A 19487-nucleotide genomic window follows, 5' to 3' on the forward strand; every position below is an offset into this window, starting at 1 on the left:
GTGCTGGGATTACAGGCGTGAGCCGCCACGCCCGGCCCAGCCTTTGTTTTTTAATGGAATACTCCCTTGCTCATACTGCAGAGTCACAGAGGGTATCCCTTTACCTCCTCTCATCTCTCAGATAAGCCATTGTCCTAAGGCAGGCAAGACAGTGAATACGATTTAACCACCACTCCAGACTGTGTAATTACTAAGATGTTTAGCAAAAATGTTTATCAGAGTTTCGTCTGTAAATTGGAGACTCGGTTGGAAAAAAATTAATAATTCAACCTGTTAATCAGCACACAAGGCCTTAAAAAGAGGTCAGTGAAATGAGAGGGTTTACTGCAGGGTGAGCTTATCCTTCTCATCCATCTGAATCTGCTTTCTCTTGCCACTCTATATGTTTCAATCTTGCATCCTCCAAGGCAGGGGAGCAAAGAAGAAGCAGGCTCAAGAGTCTGGGAAATACTGTCTCCTGTGCTTTGCATTCAGCATTGAATTCCCACCCTGAATTCAGCATTGAATTCCCACCTTGACATCACGCACAATCAGAGTTTGAGACTCGCGGAGGCGAGCCCAGCATGTCCTCCTTAGACTATCTGTGGCCCCCTGTGTTTCCTTCTTATTTATTCATTTAAGATGGAGTCTCGCTCTCTCGCCAGGCTGGAGTGCAGTGGCGCCATCTCGGCTCACTGAAACCTCCAACCCCTGGGTTCAAATGATTCTCCTGCCTCAGCCTCCCGAGTAGCTGGGACTATAGGCGCTCGCTCACCACCATGCCCGGCTAATTTTTCTATTTTTATAGAGATGGGGTTTCACCATGTTGGCCAGGATGGTCTTGATCTCCTGACCTCCTGATCCACCCACCTCAGCCTCCCAAAGTGTTGGGATTAGAGACGTGAGCCACCATGCCCGGCCTTATTTTATTTATTTTTAAAAATTATTATTATTTTTTGAGATAGAGTTTTGCTCTTTCACCCAGCCTGGAGTGAAGTGGCATGATGTCGGCTCACTGCAACCTCCTCCCCCCAGGGTTCAAGTGATTCTCTTGCCTCAGCCTCCTGAGTAGCTTAATCCCTATAGGCACGTGACACCACACCCAGCGAATTTTTGTATTTTTAGTAGAGATGGGGTTTTGCCATGTTGGCCAGGCTGGTCTTGAATTCCTGACCTCAAGTGATTCACCCGCCTCAGCCTCCCAAAGTGCTGGGATTACAGGCATGAGCCACTATACTTGGGCCCCACTTACTTTATTAGACAGATTTTATATCTTGATTTCTCACCTCAAAAAGCTAGGGAACAAGATGATAAAAAGCAAACAGCAAACATTTGGAATATATCTTTTCTCAATTACCAAAAATCCCAATTTTGTGGAGGGACTAAATAAATACAAAAGTAATACATTTTACTTTGTGGGCATTACATCTACTTGTAGCATAATCCAGTGATACATCCTTTCCTTTCCTTCTTTGTCCCAAAGTGGTAGATACTGACAAAGAGTCTAGCCTAATTTTTCCTTTGGCAAAATCATCCCGAGTGGCTCTTTGCTGCACCATTGTGTACACAGGGCCTGCCACTGATGAGGCATGTGGGGAAAGTTGAATCTATAGGATCAAGCTTTGGAGTTTGAATAAACCACCAAGAAAACTTTGCAAGAAAATTGCCACTCATGGTTTCTGGATACAAACTCCAAGGCGATGAGACGTGGGGGTGAGAAGGGGAGTGAGAGTTGGGGGTGAGGAGTGGAGTGAGAGTGGGGGTGAGAAGGGGAGTGAGAGTGGGAGTGAGAAGGGGAGTGAGAGTGGGGGTGAGAAGGGGAGTGACAGTGGGGGTGAGAAGGGGAGTGAGAAGGGGAGTGAGAGTGGGGGTGAGAAGGGGAGTGAGAGTGGGGGTAAGAAGGGGAGTGAGAGTGGGAGTGAGAAGGGGAGTGAGAGTGGGAGTGAGAAGGGGAGTGAGAGTGGGGGTAAGAAGGGGAGTGAGAGTGGGAGTGAGAAGGGGAGTGAGAGTGGAGGTGAGAAGGGGAGTGAGAGTGAACCCCGGGAGGCGTGTTCCTTCGTGTAGACACTCATCCCTTGCACTGCTCAGGGCGGGGTCTTGCTGCTTCGGCCTTTGACCTTGTGATAACGACATTCTTTGGATATGAGGGTGTCCCCACAGAACCTGCCACCATTCCTTAAGCTGTTCCTTATCCTCCCTTGTTAATTCCTCTCCAAATTCCTGTCTTCCCCCATTTCCTGAGTGGCCGTTTCCCCGGGAGATAGCTATTCCAAGCGGAATTTGCTTCTCTACCTCTTCCAAAATTTGCTAGAAGAGGTAGGAAGGACATCAGGAGGAATCTTCTGCATCGGACTGCAATTTGCTTCATTTTAAAATTTTCTTCCCCCTAGAGCACTTTAAAAATAAAATATTGTCAATCTCTTATGCTGAAATCTGATATCCAAAAAAACTTCAGATAAGATTTTTATCTACTCTTTTGCTCTGATTATTCCCAGCTTCCTGGTGTACCTCCCCTGCCCCTGCCACAATCAGCCTATTATGCTTAGAGAGTATCGGTACCTTATCTGACCTCAGATTACTTTACAAAGCCCTCTTACACTAAGTAACTGAAGAATGTGGCCAATCTAGCCTTCTATATTCTTGGATTTATCCCTGGCCTGTACCTTGGAAGGATGAGATCTAATACACCACCACAGGAAAATGAAAAAATGCTGAAATGTGCAAAGGTTAAAATAAAAATTGCATGTAATTTTACAACATGCAGATAACCAGTGCTTATATTTTTGTGTATATCTTTCTAACCCTTTGTTTTTTACTGTATGTTTTTAACAAAATGAAAAAAAGGTTACCTTAATATTACATAGTGAACTTCCTTCAATCATTAGATAGTTCTTTAAAATGTAAACTTTTATATTCCTAAATGTATAAGCATGTGTCTTCTACAAATTAGCACATTTCATTACATTACATTTATCTTATCCAAAAATCTACATTCAATAAATGATACAATGATATTATCTAATAAACACTTTGTATAAAAATTTCTCACTTGTCCTTGTAATGTTCTTTATAGTTGTTTTTCAGTCTTCCAGTGACCAGAAATAATACAGGAGCATGCACTGAATTTAATTGTCTCGGAAACTATGATTTTTTTTTTTTTTTGAGATGGTGTCTCCCTCTGTCGCCCAGGCTGGAGTGCAGTGGTGCGATCTCGGCTCACTGTAACCTCCACCTCCCAGGTTCAGACAATTCTCCTGTCTCAGCCTCCCCAGTAGCTGGGACTACAGGTGCACACCATCATGCCCGGCTAATTTTTGTATTATTATTATTTTTTTTTTCCAATAGAGACTGGGTTTCACCATATTGGTCAGGCTTGTCTCGTACTCCTGACCTCAGGTGATCCACCCACCTCGGCCTCCTAAAGCACTGGGGGATTACAAGTGTGAGCCACCACACCCGGCCTGACTTTTTTTTTTTTTTTTTTTGAGATGGAATCCCACTCTGTCACCCAGGCTGGAGTGCAATGGCACGGTCTTGTCTCACTGTAACCTCCACCTCCTGGGTTCAAGTGATTCTCCCACGTCAGCCTCCCTAGTAGCTGGGTTTACAGGCACGTGCCACCACACTCAGCTAATTTTTGTATTTTTAGTAGAGATGGGGTTTCACTATGTTGGCCAGGCTGGTCTTGAACTCCTGACCTCGTGATCCACCGCCTTAGCCTCCCAAAGTGCTGGGATTACAGGTGTGAGCCACCATGTCCGGCAGAAAATATGATTTTTAATGGGAGTAGTATTTCATTATATGACTGTCCCTAATTTATGTAATCATTCCACTATCGTGCAGCATTCAGATTTTCTGTTGGTAACTATTAGACCTCCTTCTGTGGTGAACACAGTGCACAAAAGCCCCTGGGTGTCTCTCTAATTCTTCCCCAAGTATGTCTCCGGCAGGCAGGAAAGCTCACTGTGTGTCCTGCGCTGTGTGCGTGTTGGTTGTACCTTCCCTTCGTTCTACCTGCACTGCAAGGCGTCCCAAAGGCTTCCCTCACACCCCCACACCGAAGGGGCACACACACTAGTTGCAGACCAGCGAAAGACCATGTTTGCCCCTGCCTTACGGTCTCACCACAGCATTGCGTTTATTCCCCAAGAAACTACACTGAGAGGAATTGGAGTAGGGCTTAGACTTTGAAAGTAGACACTCAGGCTGGGCGGTGGCTCACACCTGTAATCCTAGCACTTTGGGAGGCTGAGGTGGGAGGATCGCTTGAGCCCAGGAGTTTGAGACCAGCCTTGGCAACATAGTGAGAACTTATTTCTACAAAAAACTAAGGGCTGGGCACAGTGGTTCATGCCTGTAATCCCAATACTTTGGGAGGCTGACGTGGGCGGATCACCTGAGGTCAGGATTTCGAGACCAGCCTGGCCATAATGGCGAAACTCCGTCTCCACTAAAAATACAAAAAATTAGCTGGGCGTGGTGGTGCGTGTCTGTAATCCCATCTACTCAGGAGCCTGAGGCAGGAGAATCGCTTGAACCCGGGAGGCAGAGGTTTCAGTGAGCTGAGATCTCGCCACTGCACTCCAGCCTGGGTGACAGAGTGAGACTCCGTCTCAAAAACAAAACAAAACAAAACAAAACAAAACAAAAACTAAAAACTAAAAAATCAGCTGAGTGTGGTGGCACACACCTGTGGATCCAGCTACTCTGGAGGCTGAGGTGGGAAGAGCACTTGAGCCCAGGAGGTCGAGGCGGCAGAGCCGTGACTGCTACATGCCAACCTGGGTTGAGGGAGCGAGACTGTATCACAGAAAAAAAAAAAAAAAAAAGCTAAAGAAATGAAACTAGACAACCTAGGCTTGAATGCTTGACTTCACCACAAAGTAACTGTTCTAACTTTCCTAAGTTATTTCAACTCTCAGGGACTTAGCTGTCTCTTCTCAACAGTGTGGGGAAGCCCTCCTTGCTGTGACAATTCCGTGAGCACAAATGAAAACAACGTGTGGGGCACGATGGCTTTTGGCAGCTCTCCTGTCTCCCCCAGAGGCTCTATTTTGTATTTTTCAGAAAAGAGACAGAAAAACACAGGACTGGTGGGGAAGACAGAACACACAGGCACCAACATCTCTGAAATGTTTCCAAGCTTGGTGTTACTATTTTAGATGGAAAAATATTAATAAAAATTCAGTTGGAGTAAAAGGAAGCCTCCATACATTATTTTCGTATGTTTATGTAGTCCTTCTGACCCTTCATGCTGAGCACTCTATTACGAAATTTTAAAAAAATAAACTAATACAATATATAGTAAATAAATAAAACTAGGTTGGGCTTGGTGACACATGCCTGTGATCCCAAAACTTTGGGAGCATCCCTTGAGCCCCAAAATTTGAGACCAGCCTGAGCAACATAGCAAGACTCTGCTTCCACCAAAAATAAAAATGAAAACAAATTAGCCAGGCGCAGTGGCACATGCCTATAGTCCCAGCTACTCAGGAAGCTGAGGCGGGAGGACCACTTGAGCCCAGGAGCTGGAGGCTGCAGTGAGCTATGATGGTGCCACTGCCCTCCAGCCTGGGCAACAGAGTGACACCCTGTCTTAAAAATAAATTTAAAATGATACATAACTATTTTAAAGAGGAAGTCTTGTTTTCATCCTCAGTCTTGGAAATCTCACACCTTTGCCCTGAGCTCCTAGGACATGGTATGAACCTTGCTAAATGTTATTAGTGTGTGCGCTTCACATCCTGCATGTGGAAGAATGGGCTAATGTTGCCTTTTACAACCACTGTGCCTCAGTTAGTGTTCTCACATAGATTAAAGGTGTCCTGAAATGTGGACCTCATCAGCCACGGGGTGAGGCTCAGGAAGGCTACCACCAGCTGTAAGCACTCCTGTCTGCCTTGTAGAAAACATGTCAGATGTGTGCCATGATGTGAACAAGGCTGGAAAGCACTGCATCCTCTTTGTATAATTTTTTTTTTTTTTTTTTGAGACGTAATCTCACTTTGTCACCAGGCTGGAGTGCAGTGGTGCTATCTTGGCTCACTGCAACCTCCACCTCCCAGGTTCAAGCAATTCCCCTGCCTCAGCCTCTCCGGTAGCTGGGACTACAGGTGTGTGCCACCATGCCTGGCTAATTTTTTGTATTTTTAGTAGAGACGGGTTTTCACCATGTTAGCCAGGATGGTCTCGATCTCCTGACCTCGTGATCCGCCCAACTCGGCCTCCCAAAGTGCTGGGATTACACACGTGAGCCACTGCGCCTGGCCTGTAGACATTCTTATATTGTATACATACATGGAGTCCTGTGAGACCTCCCCGGGCCTGCTGCTGGTCTCCCACATAATGGCCTGTGGGGGCAACACCCTCTATCCTGGCTCCACAAAGCTTCTGCACAAGGAGCTGAGCGCGGATCATGTCTCCTTCACCAAGGCCACGATCTGGGTGGGTTCCAATAGAAACTTTACTGTCTGGCTAGGAGTGTCGGTTGTGGCTCACCTTTCTACCTGCAAGCCTGAGTGGGTGACCCAAGAAGAGGACGGTGAGCGTCTGAGGATGTGAACTACTCACTCCTGAGAATGGGCTGTTAGATGGGCGTGGGTGGATTTCAGCATAATCCACCCACGCCCATCTAACAAGAGTGGGGTTAGCTGACTTTGGAACTCTGGGGACATGAGAGTATTTTTTAGGTTCTAAGGTTATGGTTTTATCTTCTTTCAAGAGTGGGACCAACCCCAGGGAGAGGACAAGAAGTCATCCTTGGAAACCCTACAGGGGGCAGTTTTTCCAGGGTGGCCTGTCTTTGGGGTGGGAGTGGCTGGCTGCTAGCTCCATGCCTGATAGCCACTGATTTCTCATTGGCATCTCTGTTGGGTTGTCTCATTCTTCTTGGTTGAGTAGGTTTTAACTGGGGTAACCCTGCTAGAGTCCATTATTTTTGAATAGAGGCAGGGGAGTGTTGGGGGTGGGGAGAGTTGACGTTTCTGGTCCTACAGGCCCTTTCTGGCCAGGGAGACACTGCTGCAGGTGAGCCTGGAATGCCCTTGCACCCGTAGCTGGGGTCTTTGTTTTTTGTTTGCTTGTTTTTGTTTTTGAGATGGACTCTCAATCTGTTGCCCAGGCTGGAGTGCAGTGGCGCGATCTCGGCTCACTGCAAGCTCTGCCTCCCGGGCTCAAGTGATTCTCCTGCCTCAACCTTCCAAGGAACTGGGATTACAGGTGCATGCCACCACGCCCGGCTAATTATTATTATTATTATTATTATTATTATTGTTTGTATTTTTAGTAGAGATGGGGTTTCATCATGTTGGCCAGGCTGGTCTCGAACGCCTGACCTCAAGTGATCCGCCTGCCTCGGCCTCCCAAAGTGCTGGGATTACAGGTGTGAGCCACTGCACACCCGGCTGGGGTCTTGTTTTATATCTGCAAATAAACAGCTTGTTTGGAAGCAAAAAAAAAAAAGAGAGAGAGAAAGAGAAGTTACCCACAGTTGCACTGTTGCACCGTTGCCTGAGATACCCTGTTGCAACTTTCTTATCGACAGCTCACAGAATGGAGCAAGGTTGAGGCCAAATCTCTTCAAGAAAAATAATTTAGGCTGGGCACGGCCGCTCACACCTGTAATCCCAGCACTTTGGGAGCCTGAGGCAGACGGATCACCTGAGATCAGGAGTTCGAGACCAGCCTGACCAACATGGAGAAACCCCGTCTCTACTAAAAATACAAAAATTAGCCAGGTATGGTGGCGTGGGCCTGTAATCCCAGCTACTCAGGAGGCTGAGGCAGGAGAATCGCTTGAACCCAGGAGGCAGAGGTTGCGGTGAGCTGAGATTGCACTGTTGTACTCCAGCCTGGGCAACAAGAGCAAAACTCTCTCTCTCAAAAAAAAAAAAAAAAAAAAGGCCCAGTGCGGTGGCTCATGTCTGTAATTCCAGCACTTTGGGAGGCCGAGGCAGGCAGATCACGAGGTCGAGAGATTGAGACCATCCTGGCTAACACAGTGAAACCCCGTCTCTACTAAAAATACAAAAATTAGCCAGGCGTGGTGGCGCGTGCCTGTAATTCCAGCTACCTGGGAAGTTGAGGCAGGAGAATCACTTGAACCCGGGAGACAGAGGTTGCAGTGAGCCAAGATCGCGCCACTGCACTCCAGCCTGGTGACAGAGACTCTGTCTCAAAAAAAAAAAAAAAAAGGAAAAATAATTTAAAAATTACAAATGATAAAATTAGGCCCAGGGTCTTAGAGAGTTTCAAATAAATAAGGGCCTGAAACTTGTTTCTCTAGCTCCATTGTACAACTGCCTCTGGGTTAGCCAGATATGAAGACGAAGCGCAAAGGCAGTAAAGCCAGGTCTGCTGAGTTGAAATCTCAGCTCCACCACTCCATCACTTACTAACTGTACCACCTTGTCTCCCTGTGCCTCAGTTTCCTCATCAGGCAAATGTGTTTGAAAATATCTGGGCCGGCACATTGTAATCTCAGCACTTTGAGAGGCCCAGGCAGGAGGATCGCTTGAGCCCCGTTCAAGACCAGCCTGCGCAATATAGTGAGACCCCAAGTAATACTATTACCAAAAATAAAAATAATGAGCCAGGTATGGTGGCACACACCTGTGGTCTCAGTTACTCAGGAGGCTGAGGTGGATCACTTAAGCCTGGGAGGTCGAGGCTGCAGTGAACCGTGATTGCGCCATTGCATTCCAGCCTTAGTGACAGAGCAATGCCCTCTCTCAAAACAAACAAACAAAAAAAGAAATACTGCTTCCCAGGGCTGCATAGGGCTGCCGTATGTATGAAATGCCATAACACTTGTACTTGGAGCATCGCTTAATTTAAGGTGTAAGCACTCAACGGTGCTAACTATGAATCGCTCCTCACCAAGCTTGGACGTCTACACTAGCGTGATGCTGTTTGCGTTTTTACACACTGCCCTGATTCCTCACAGTTCTGACCAAGAACCTGAATCTGAGGCCGGAATATTGCCTTCTATTCCTCCCATTTCTGCCTGGGGGTCCTCGTTCTGTCCTTAAGGAAACTCTACCTCCCTATTTTTGCAATGGCCTCTGTGGGGTCCCCCAGTAACCCTTCTTCCCTACTTCACTTTCTTTCTGTGTCCTGACCAAAAATCACAGAGTGCTTTGACAGCTCTTGACCCAGCCAGGTGCAAGCTTCTCCCAGCACGCCCAAACCCAAACCGGGCCCAAACCAGAGTCTTAAACATTCCCAGACGCTCATAAAGGTCTCAAGGTTGTCGCCCGAAACACGGAAAGAAACTGGCCCTGGCCCCTAACCAAATTTCTTAAACTCTCACATTCCATAATCCCTGAACCCCTCACTGCAGACACACCCAGGTAGAACACAGCCCCCTTTTTTTTTTTTGAGATGGAGTTTCACTCTGTCACCCAGGCTGAAGTGCAGTGGAGTGGTCTCAGCTCACTGCAGCCTCTGCCTCCCGGGTTCAAGCAATTCTCGTGCCTCAGCCTCTTGAGTAGCTGAGATTACAGGCGCATACCACCACGCCCTGCTAATTTTTGTATTTTTAACAGAGACGGGGTTTCACCACGTTGGCCAGGCTGATCTTGAACTCCTGACCTCAGGTGATCCGCCCGCCTCAGCCTCCCAAAGAACTGGGATTACAGGTGTAAGCCACTGTGCCCGGTCTGTTTTTTTTTTTCTTTTCTGATTATATAAATACTTAAAAATGTAATTTAATTTTAAATTCCGGAATGCATGTGCAGGACACGCATGTTTGTTACATAGGTAAACGTGCCACGGTGGTTTCCTGAACCTATCAACCCGTCATTTAGGTATTTAAGCCCCGCATGTATTCACTGTTTATCTTGATGCTCTCCCTCCCCCTGCCCCACCGAAAGGCCCCAGTGTGTGTTGTTCCACTCCCTGTGTCCATGCAGAGCACCCCTTTCTCTCCAAGGACCGCTGTGGTCTCTGTAAGCTCCCCTCATAACTGCTCTAAACTGAGCACCCTGCTGCTGAGGGCTTCTTTCTTTGGAATCCCAATCGACCCCATCCTGGAACAGTTCAGAACACTCCCTTGTGGGAATTCCTCCGCCGCTGCTTTTGGGGTGATTCCAGCCTTGGGTTGGCTGGACAAAACAGCCTCGAAGCACACTGCCCCAAATCTGGTCTTTCTGAGTTTGATTCCCTCACTCTTCATCTCTTACGAAGCCTTCCTAAAAACTCCTGAGAGTTTCAAACATTGTCTTCTATTTGACTCAGGGATTCATCCCCTTTCTGTTCGAATAGTAAACTCCTCCACATCCACTCACGGGTTCACCTCCTTCCGGTCTAAACAGCGAAGTCCTCCACATCCGCTCGCGGGTTCACCTCCTTCCGGTCTAAACAGCGAACTCCTCCGCATCGACTCACGCGTTCACCTCCTTCCGGTCTAAACAGCGAACTCCTCCGCATCGACTCACGGGTTCACCTCCTTCCGGTCTAAACAGCGAACTCCTCCGCATCGACTCACGGGTTCACCTCCTTCCGGTCTAAACAGTGAACTCCTCCGCATCCGCTCGCGGGTTCACCTCCTTCCGGTCTAAACAGTGAACTCCTCCGCATCGACTCACGGGTTCACCTCCTTCCGGTCTAAACAGTGAACTCCTCCGCATCCGCTAGCGGGTTCACCTCCTTCCTGTTTAAACAGTGAACTCCTCCGCATCCGCTCGCGGGTTCACCTCCTTCCGGTCTAAACAGTGAACTCCTCCGCATCCGCTCGCGGGTTCACCTCCTTCCAGTCTAAACAGTGAACTCCTCCGCATCGACTCGCGGGTTCATCTTCTTCCGGTCTAAACAGTAAACTCCTCTGCATTTTAAGTCAGTGTCTAGAATGATGATTTGCTTTCTGGGGTGTGTTTTTCACAGTGATGGTGGATCCACAAATTTCAAACAAATTCCTTCTCCACCAGTTCTGCTGGGTTCTATTTTTGTGGGGCCACCCCTCCTTACAGCCTATCTGGGAGCCCTGCCCTCCTGCAGATGGGAATGAAGGCCCAGGTGCTCTGGAGAGGCGACTGTCCTCTAGGTGAGGGGTGTGAGTGTGAGAGGAGTGAAGTGCGGTGTAGGAGGGTCCTTGCAGGGTTCGGCTGCTTTCGGAGGCTGTTTTTCTCAGCTCCCCATCTTGTCCCTTCAAATTGTGCTCCTCTCCTTCCAATTGTTATTCTCCTTTCCCCCAACCCTCTCTGTCTCCCAATTGTCTTGCTTCTCAGAAATGAAACACTGGTTCTGTAAACCTGTTTGAGAAGAAAGGCTTCACGGAGGTTTCTTGGCTTCTGCTTCTGGAGCAAGGGGAAAAAATAGCCCCAGGCTGAAGACAGGAGGGACCAGATTACTGCTTGGTGATGCTATCTCACTGCAGAGGCAACCAGGAGACCCTCCTGAGGCGAATTGGAGACTCCATGCTGCTTTTACACACATTCTAGTTATTTTATAACTAGTCTTTTCCTATTAACGGACATCATTCAAAAGCCAGTTTTAAGCAACATAAATATTGAAAATAATACTATACTATTTAGAATTATAATAAATTTTGTTTTTAAAGCCTAAATCTTTTATTGTTGTTTGAACCCTGGGCAGTGAAGCTAATAATGTAACTTTTCTCCCTTCTTTCTTCTTTAGCATAGATCTAAAGAACTGTTAGACTCATTTAAAATGCTATTAGGCATTTTAAAGAGTAATTGTTAAATGTGTTGTCTGTTTTGTGGGGCTGGAAATGTTCTGTTCCTATCTGGCGCTGGTTACATCCTGTTTTTAATTTGGGAAAGTGCATTGAGCTGGAAATTTGTATGTTCAATTTCTGTATGTAAATTGTACTTCAGTAAAAATTTTCAAAATGGCTGCCTTTTATACCAGGTGTCCCATGCTGATATATATATATATATATATATATATATATATATATATATATATATATGTAATTTTTTTTTTTTGAGAAGGTGATCTCAAGACCAAGACCTGTTTAAAGGTAGGGAAGGAAGCAGGATTTGGCAGATTTAGCTGCCATGCAGGGCCAGCTACAGGCTGCCTCATCCGCACACAGGGCGCCCTGGAGCTAAATTGGCTTTGCAAACTAGCCTGGCTGGAGTTGGACTGAGATATACTAGCCCTTAGGCACCCTTGGGCAAGGTGGCTCCCCCAGCGGAGGTGGTTCCTGAAGGGGCCGACAGCTGCAGTCAGTCAGTCTGCCCAGGGCATTCCCAGCAAAAGAGGCAACCAAGTCCTTCTTTGCTGGGAGGAATCTGGGACATGCATCAAAGTGTCCGTGTTGGCAGGGCGCAGTGGCTCACACCTGTAATCTCAGCACTTTGAGAGGCTAAGGCGGGCAGACCTGGGGTCAGGAGTTCGAGACCATCCTTGCCAACATGGAGAAACCCTGCCTCTACTAAAAATACTCTACTGGGTATTGTGGCACGTGCCTGTAATCCCAGCTACTTGGGAGGCTGAGGTAGGAGAATTACTTGGACCAGGGAGGTGGAGGTTGTAGTGAGCCGAGATTGGGCCACTGCACTCCAGCCTGGGCGACAGGGCGAGACTCCAACTTAAAAAAAAAAAAAAAAGAAAAGAAAAGTGTTTACCTTAATTCTGGAGACCAGGACTTCAGGAGGGAAGAGGTGGAGCAGAGTTCTGTCGGCCTTTCATTTTAAAACTCCATTTTATTGATTGATTGATTGAGACAGAGTCTCACTGTATCACCCAGGCTGGAGTGCAGTGGCTCTCGGCAACTTCCACCTCCCAGGTTGAGGGGATTCTCGTGCCTCAGCCTCCCAAGTAGCTGGAATTTCAGGCAGGTGCCACTATGCCCGGCTATTTTTTTTTTTTTTTTTTTGTATTTTTAGTAGAGAAAGGGGTTTTGCCATGTTGGCCAGGCTGGTCTCGAACTCCTGTCCTCAAGTGCTCTGCCCACCTTGGCCTCCCAAAGTGCTGAGATTACAGGTATGAGCCACTGTGTCTGGCCCAGCACTCGGTATTAATTTTTAAAAATCCATGTAGGTGGCCGGGCGCGGTGGCTCACTCCTGTAATCCCAGCACTTTGGGAGGCTGAGGCAGGCGAATCACGAGTTCAGGAGATCGAGACCATCCTGGCTAACACGGTGAAACCCCGTCTCTACTAAAAATACAAAAAAATTAGCCGGGCGTGGTGGCGGGCGCCTGTAGTTCCAGCTACTCAGGAGGCTGAGGCAGGAGAATGGCGAGAACCCGGGAAGCAGAGCTTGCAGTGAGCCAAGATCGCACCACTGCACTCCAGCCTGGGTGACAAACCGAGACTCCGTCTCAAAAAACAAAACAAAACAAAATTATATATGTCTATATATATATATCACATACTGAATGTACAAAGCTGTTGTTAATTCTTCAGGAGTTACATACATTGCTGTTGTTTTTTTTCTTATGAGCTACTATAAGGAAGAGGCTGAGAATGTCTTTAAAAAGAGCAGGCTGTGGAAGTTCTAGTTGGTAATGCCGTTAGTATTCTGCTGCTAGAAATCAGATTCTATTTTATGTGCCTCTTCTCATCTCCACCACTTTTATCTTCCACTTCATGGATAAGATCTTGGCTCTGTGTTTGGATTCAGATGCTTATCTTTTCCCAGAAGCTTGGCCCTCTGGGGACTGTCATCCTGCTTTCCTCCCCTGATGGGTAATGGCTGATGGCTGCAGCTTTGTGCTTAGAGGAGCAGCCACTGAGCTAGGCTGAGCTGCTGCTGGGCAGCTTGGTGTGCATATGCAATCAAGGCAAAGAGAGTAGCTATGACTCCAAGGTTTTTCTATGCATATGTACTTTCTCGCTAATAACGATTATAATCTCTTGGATAATATATCCCAGATATTTCATAAATTCTCACATTTATGAAACGTCTGTAACAGGCCAGGTATGTGTATAATAGTTACACTACTTTTGGAAGGGTTAAAGAAGTTGCCTAGGCCAGGTGTGGTGGCTCATGCCTGTAATCCCAGTGCTTGGGGAGGCCAAGGCAGGAGGATCACTTTAGGCCAGGAGTTGAAGATTAGCCTGGGCAACATAGTGAGACCCCCCATTTCTACAAAAATAAAATAAAATGTATTAGCCGGCTGTTGTGGCACGTGCCTGTTGGCCTAGAACTTGGGAGGCTGAGGAGGGAGGATTGCTTGAGGCGAGGAGTTGAAGACCAGCCTGGGCAATATAGTGAGATTCTCATCTCTACAAAAATAAATTAGCCGGATGTGGCAGCACATGCCTGTAGCCGCTGCTACTCGGGAGACTGTGGCAGGAGGAAGTCGAGGCTACAGTGAGCCATAATTGCGCCACTGCACTCCAGCCTGGGTGACAGAGCAAGACTCTGTCTCAATAAACAAATAAATAACCAGGCCTGTTGAAACAGCACTTGAATCAAGATGGTGGTCAATGGAACGCTGGGAACCACTGTGTTATTTTAATGATACTAAATTCCCTCATACAGAATTTCTATGAGAAAAAAAATCACGGGGAAGGAATAAGATGTTACAAGAGACTCCATTATTTTCTTTCTCGTGTTTCAGTTTCCTTCCTCTTTGTCTCCATTTTGCATTTGGTTGACGAGCACAGGTTAAAAAGTTTTTTACTAAAAAGTAAATTTATAAAAGTAAATTTATTTACTTTTGGGGGAACAAAATGTAGAATCTTAAAATGGCAGCAAAGTTTAGTCATAAAACAGAGAATCAGTAGAGTAAAATCTCACATTCTTGGTTATTAACTAGCCAGAGGGTCCCATGAGTATTGCAGGCCAAGTGTCAGTGCTCTGGACTTGAAATAACCAACAGTTTTCTCAGTAGGGCTGAGGGTTTGCCGATTGCTGATGGATATTCATCAGCAAACCCCAACATCCTGGGGTCAACATCTTGGGTAGCAGATGTTAACCTCTGGAACATTAATAAAAAGTGGTAGATCAAGGCCATACTGATTAGAAATTGGAGTATTGTGAGAAGTCAGTCATTAAGAAGAATAATCTCTATAGTTTATCAAGATGTATTTTATACATGTTTATCATTTTACCGCCTTGTGAAAGGTCATTTTTCAAAAAGACCAAGATGGCCGGGCGTGGCTCACAACTATAATCCCAGCAATTTGGGAGGCTGAGGCAGACGGATTGTCAGGAGTTCAAGACCAGCCTGGGCAACCTGGTGAAACCCTGTCTCTGCTACAAATACAAAAATTAGCCAGGCGTGGTGGTGCGTGCCTGTAGTCCCAGCTACTTGGGAAGCTGAGGCAGGAGAATTGCTTGAACCCAGGAAGCAGAGGTTGTAGCGAACAGAGATTGCGCCACTGCACTCCATCCTGGGCAACAGAGCAAGACTCCGTCTCAAAAAAAAAAACAGTCTGGGTGCGGTGGCTCACCCCTGTAATCCCAGCACTTTGGGAGGCCAAGACGGGCAGATCATGAGGTCAGGAGTTCGAGGCCAGCCTGGCCAACATAGTGAAACCCCGTTTCTACTAAAAATACAAAAAAATTATCCAGGCATGGTGGCGCATACCTGTAGTCCCAGCTACTCGGGAGGCTGAGGCAGGAGAATTGCTTGAAGCCAAGAGGCAGAGGTTGCAGTGAGCTGAGATCAGGCTCCAGCCTCGGCAACAGACCTAGACTCCGTCTCAAAAAAAAAAAAAAAAAGGAAAAAAAAAAAGACCAAGATGACTTTCGTCTTTTTCTTCTTTTGAGATCTACCAGGAGCAGCTTTGCGGGCTGCTGTGCCTACACCTCAGCAGAGAGAAAAGACCACTGTTGGAGAAGGTTGTTAATTAAGGAACTTATTAAATGGTGAAAGCAAAGGGAAGGAGAACAATTTTGTCACTTTGGGCCAATGCTGACGAGCTAATTGTTTTGCTAACTGAGATTCAAGGAGAGGAAAAAAAATCAATGAGCTGAAAAGGCGTCTTATTTAATCTAAGAAACCTATTCAAAAAAGTTTGAGAACAAATTTTCTTTCTTTTTTTTTTTTTTTTGAGACAGAGTCTTGCTCTGTCACTCAGGCTGGAGTGCAGTGGTGTGATCTCGGCTCACTGCAAGCTCCGCCTCCTGGGCTCAAGCAATTCTCCTGCCTCAGTCTCCCAAGCAGCTGGGCTTACAGGCGCCCAACACCACACCCAGCTAATTTTTGTATTTTTAGTAGAGACTAGAAATACATGGGGTTTCGCCATGTTAGCCAGGCTGGTCAGGTCTTGAACTGACCTCAAGTGATCCGCCCACCTCAACCTCCCAAAGTGCTGGGATTACAGGTGTGAGCCACCACACCTGGCCTAAATTTTCTTTTTCTTTCTTTTTTTTTTTTTGTTTTTTGTTTTTTGTTTTTTTTTGAGATGGAGTCTCGCAGTGTTGCCCAGGCTGGAGTGCAATGGTGCGATCTTGGCTCACTGCAAGCTCTGCTTCCCCGGTTCACACAATTCTCCTGCCTCAGCCTCCCGAGTAGCTGGGATTACAGGCGCCCACCACCACACCTGGCTAATTTTTTGTATTTTTAGTAGAGACGAGGTTTCACCGTGTTAGCCAGGATGGTCTCAATCTCCTGACCTCGTGATTCGCCTGCCTCGGCCTCCCAAAGTGTCACGCCCGGCCTAAATTTTCTTTTTTTGAAAGAAATAATGAAACCTCATTAAGTCACTATGTGCTAACTGGATGTTGATGATCTCATAATAGGTAAAGGCCAGGTGCTATACCAAAGATAACCCCAAATAGTGTGGATTAAACAGCAGAAAATTTCCTCTCAGGTAACCATTCTTGGTGAATTAGTGGCCTCTGCTCCACAGAGTCATTCAGGAACTGGGACTAGCAGAGTGTCTCCACCACGCCCAGCACAGGGTTTTAAAGTCAGCTTCAGTCATGGCCATTTCAAGCTGCTAGAAGCTGGGGGGGTAAGGGAGCCTGGAAGTTTCAGAGCGAGAGGCTGTTCTTTCTCCCTTTCTTTCTTTCTTTCTTTCTTTCTTTCTTTCTTTCTTTCTTTCTTTCTTTCTTTCTTTCTTTCTTTCTTCTTTCTTTCTTTCTTTCTTTCTTTCTTTCTTTCTTTCTTTCTTTCTTTCTTCTTTCTTTCTTTCTTTCTTTCTTTCTTTCTTTCTTTCTTCTTTCTTTCTTTCTTTTTTTCTTTTCTTTCTTTGTTTCTTTCTTGTTTTGCTCTTGTTACCTAGGCTGGAGTGCAATGGCGTGATCTCAGCCCACTGCAAACTCCGCTTCACGGGTTCCAGCGATTCTCCTGCCTCAGCCTCCTGAGTAGCTGGGATTACAGGCATGTACCACCACGACCAGCTAATTTTGTATTTTTAGCAGAGACAGGGTTTCTCCTTGTCGGTCAGGCTGGTGTCAAACTCCCGACCTCAGGTGATCTGCTCGCCTCGGCCTCCCAAAGTGCTGGATTACAGGCGGGAGCCACCGTGTCTGGCGAGAGGCTGTTCTTTACCCGGGTGATGCAGAAGCTTCAGCATCTCTTCGCCTCAGGTTCCACTGCTCATGCGGTCCCAGGTGTCTGCGAAAATGGCTAGGTACTGGGTACAGCCAGGCACTAAGAGGAGAGCACATATAGGGGCCCCAGCAACCTCTGCGGCAGCTGGACTAAAACCTCACACACGGTACCTGCTTGACGGGAAAAATGCTTAGAAAGCGTGCAGGCTTTCAATTCCTTATGCCCCTTGGGCTCAATGTGTTTTGAAAGTCAGGAATTTTTGGTTTATAGAAAAGTAACAAATTACATGCGCTCTGCACTGTGTAGCACCCCAGTGGGGTCTGAGGCAGCACCTTTACACAAATCAGTCAGTATTCCTGGAGTGAAACAAAATTATTCATACGAAATGGGATCAGTAAAGACTAAAAGCATCCTCTTGTCCGTGCAGGGCAGGTTGTCTCCGAATACACTTTTTTCCCCCCGATTGAGGAAAACACTTTTAGGCCGGGATTCATAAATTGTTGATAAGAAATTATGGAACTGAATTAATGGTAAAACCATGTAAGTTAAGCATAATTGAGTAATTTTAAAGCAAAACTTTTAAAGCAATTATGATGACACAAGGTCAGAGAATTTTTATTTAAGTTCTATCCTTTAAAATTATGGTTCTTTATATATAAATATAGTATTTGTGTGTATGGCAACTACAATAATGACAGGGTGGCTTAGAATTCTAGGAATAGGCCATGCGTGGTGGCTCATGCCTATAATCCCAGCACTTTGGGAGGCCGAGGCAGGTGGATCACCTGACACCAGGAGATCGAGACCAGCCTGGCCAATATGGTGAAACCCCATCTCTACTAAAAATACAAAAATTAGCCGAGCGTGGTGGTGGGCGCCTGTAGTCCCAGCTACTCAGGAGGCTGAGGCAGGAGAATCACGTGAACCTGGGAGGCAGGGGTTGCAGTGAGCCGAGATTGCGCCACTGCACTCCAGACTGGGCAACAGAGTGAGACTTTGTCTCAAAAGAAAAAAAAAGAAAAAGAAGTCTAGGAATAAAGGACTAAAAGAAGTCCCACACTCAACAGCAACACAACTAACGAAGGTGGAAATGATGGCCCAGGAGAAGAGAGGATGGGCACAGGAGTGGGAGAGTCCCTGTGTCCCCTGAGCAAAATTTCTAAAAGTAGATACTGTTTAAAAGGAAGGAAATACATTGACATTGTGGCTGTCATAAGTGCAAGAGAAGGTGGTCAGTGGATGGTGCTACGAAGCACCATTGCTCTCATCCATAACTGACTCTTGCCCAGCTTAACCCCAGGACCTCTTCCTATAAGGCAGGAACCCCACTAGACCTTTGCCTCCAAGGGCCGCCCTGAACTCTCCTTTTCCTCCTTTTTGGAAGAGAAACTCAGAAATGCATGCGTTTTCATTCGGAGCTTGCTAACCATCCCTCAGTGCTCTCACATTTGGGTGCTGATTTGCGTCTCTGCACTTAGTAGAAACGACCACTTTTTCCTGATGCCCAAGAAAAACTGGCTGAGCTGCAGGAGTATCCCCAAACAGGAACTTGTGCCTGATCAATGTGAGCAATGTGAATTTGGTCCTCCCCTCCAGATGAGCTCAGCTTCACTCCAGGGTCCTATGAGAAGTGAGGGCTGGATAATCTGTGTGAGAAACAGTATCACTTGAGAAGTCTTAAGGCTTCTTAGAGCAGTTTTAGGTTTGAAGCAAAATTGAGAGAAACAGAGAGAGATTTCCCATAAACTCCTGCCTCTGCACACATGCATCCTCCCCCATGATCACCTTCGCCCACTAGAGTGGTACCTTTGTCAGAACTGATGAGCCTACACGGGTACATCTTTATTATACAGAGTCCAGGGTTCACACTCGGGTTCACCCTTGGGCTCAGTGTGTTTCAAAAGTGCTGCACATTCCTTGGGTTTGACAACTGCATAATGACATGCATCCACCACTATCGTATCGTACTGAGTCATTTCTCTGCCCTAAAAATCCTCTGTGCTCTGCCTGTTTATCCTTCTCTACCTAGTAACCCTTGGCAACCATTGATCTTTGTAATGTCTCCATAGCTTTGCCTTTTCCAAAACACC

The 19487-nt window shown here is 46.6% G+C and overlaps 1 long non-coding RNA gene across 1 annotated transcript; it reads left to right on the forward strand.

Moving 5' to 3' along the window:
* The first annotated feature begins 10460 nt into the window (after positions 1–10460).
* On the forward strand, positions 10461–11828 carry LOC134736539 (uncharacterized). The gene is made up of 3 exons (XR_010120635.1): positions 10461–10591; positions 10905–11020; positions 11205–11828. It is a non-coding gene; the product is annotated as an uncharacterized lncRNA (long non-coding RNA).
* Positions 11829–19487: the final 7659 nt, after the last annotated feature.

The sequence above is a fragment of the Symphalangus syndactylus genome, chromosome 4, assembly GCF_028878055.3.
Source record: "Symphalangus syndactylus isolate Jambi chromosome 4, NHGRI_mSymSyn1-v2.1_pri, whole genome shotgun sequence".
NCBI classification, from domain to species: Eukaryota; Metazoa; Chordata; class Mammalia; order Primates; family Hylobatidae; genus Symphalangus; species Symphalangus syndactylus.